This window comes from Brassica oleracea, chromosome C9, assembly GCF_000695525.1.
Source record: "Brassica oleracea var. oleracea cultivar TO1000 chromosome C9, BOL, whole genome shotgun sequence".
NCBI classification, from domain to species: Eukaryota; Viridiplantae; Streptophyta; class Magnoliopsida; order Brassicales; family Brassicaceae; genus Brassica; species Brassica oleracea.
In genome coordinates, this window is record NC_027756.1 from 39398659 (window position 1) to 39401291 (window position 2633).

Here is a 2633-nt window from a genome sequence, read left to right on the forward strand (position 1 = left end):
ATATTATAAATTTATATATGTGTTATTTGGATATTTTAAGTATCAAATTATACATTTATAATAACTTTGCAAATCTAAAATCTGTTTCGTCGGAAATCCTTTGGAAAATTCCGACGACATTCCAACGAAAGTCAAAAACCCGTCGGATTTCTGTCGGAATATTTCGATGGAATTCCGACGAACTTCAAATCCCTATCGAAACCCCAAAATTATAATATTCTGTCGGAATTTTGTCGGATATTTCCGATGAAATACCCACGAACATGAAATTATATGTTTCGTCGGTGTCTCGTCGGAATGTCGTCAAAGAAAACCGACGAAAATATTGTCCGTCGGAATGTCCGTCAGAATGTTGCGTGTTTTCTTGAAGTGTAAATAGGTTTTACAGATTAAACATCTCAAAATATTTTTATTTAATATAAAGTAAATTAATTGAACGGGTTCATCTATTTGCGTTTTTCTAAATGTGAGATTGTATATATTTAAAATAAAATCTCATTTGAACTAAAGTACTTTATAGAATCCTTTTCCTAAAATCAATAAACTATCTTAAATTAAGCTATAAAGGACAGATATCACGTAGTTATTAAAGTAAAATTATACACATTAATAAAAATAATTCATATACCACTAATATTATTTAAAATATTACACTTTCTAAGAAATATAATATATAAATTTTATTAATAATTCATGATGAGATTTTACAGAGCGGGTATAAGTCAAAATTAATTTTAAGCAATAGATTGTATATAATTTTCAAATTTACTATAATTATAAAAAAAATACTAGAACTTGACCCGCGTCCACGCACGGATGTTTGATTTAACTTGTGTTCAACGTAAACTCATAAACCGCTGGTTTTATAAAAAAAACCCCTATTATGTTTTTTATGTTTTGTAATTTACAAATATAGTAGAATATATTATATTATAATATAGATGTTTGATAATAATTTTTTATTTTTAATTGTACCATTCATATATTAACCTCTTGTTTTTTTGTTAATTTATTCTAAAATGAAACAACATACTAAAAATTTAATTTTTGGATTAGTTTTCTATCAATTATTACTAATTTTATGATATTTGTTTCTTAAAAAATTGAAATCGAAATTTTTATATGACTAAACTAAATAGGATAATACTTTATTTAAAAAAAATTATATAATATGTACTATATATTTCAGTTTTATTTTTATTTTCACCACAAAGAAACAACAACCATTGTAATTAATTAATTTAAATTGATTTTAAATGCAGTGGCAGAATCTGTAAATAAAAAGAAATACAAAAGGTCCCTTGGACCTCTCCAATTTTCTGCAATCCATGGGTGATGAAGATCTTGAGCTGAATATGCTTCGTCCTCGAACATGATAGTTGGTTCTTCTTTACCATCGGCCATGTCACAATCTGATCGAACATATTGAGCCATCGACTTCAAATACACACACGAAATCTTGGATGATGTTGCTGTGATATGCGTGTACCACCATGTGTAAAACATAACCTGTCTAAAAATAAAACAACAAAACCAAATAACCCCTCTTTGGACTGGTTAGTATAAAATAAACCAAAATCAAAGGCTTCTTCATCGTCCTTCTTATGGACCAATCAGATCAGTGTCTAAAATAAGACTTCTGCATCGTCCATCTCAGGACTAACTGGACTTCTTTATCGTCCATCTTTGGACTGAATGGATCAGTGTCCAAAACAAGTGATCTAACGCCCATGTACTAGATGATGGGTGAGATTGGTCCATATTAAATCTCTTGAGTACCCTTTTCTGTATATACTATTTGATGCACAAGGATTTCATTGTTAATGTACTCAAGCTGTAATCCCAAACAAAACTTTGTTTTCCAAGATCTTTCATCTCAAACTCTTTCTTGAGATATTCAACTGTTTGGGAAATTGTATCCAGAGGTTCCTAGGATATTAAAATCATATACTTTGATGATTATCAATATTGTTCTCGAGAACTTGCTGTACTTTCAGCTCAATACCCTCTAGTACTTTCATTATCCAGTGGACCATATAAATATGCAGTCACTACATCAACTTGCTGCAAGTCTAATTTTCTCTCTTATATAGTCAGACTTATGAGAAATCTAAAAGTAGTTGCATCTACCATGGGAGTATGTCTCCTCATAATCTATTACTGGTCTTTGTGAGAATCCTTGTGCAACATCAGCTTTATATCTCACGATTTCTATTCCTCACAAGACCCATTTATATCCACTGGTTTTAACATCATATGGCGTCTTAATCATATGGCCAAATACGCCTTTCTTCCTTAAACTATTTAACCCCACTTTTCCATTCAATCCAATCTGTTCTACGAGTGCACACTCTTATATTGACGTGGGTTCATGATCCTCGCTTATATTCATAAATTCAAGTGCTACCTTGTATGCAAATAAATCATCTTATGTCGACATTCCTTATTGGTTCCATTATGTTCCAGACATGATATAATCGATTGAGATTCATTATTATAAAGATCTTTAATACTTTGCAGCTTGGCGTCCCAAGCTACATTGTTTGGCACCTGTACCTTAGAGCCGGCCGGCCTAATCTCCATGTCTGGGATGGTTTCCTTTGTAACCTCGGATTTGAATTTTGATTATCATT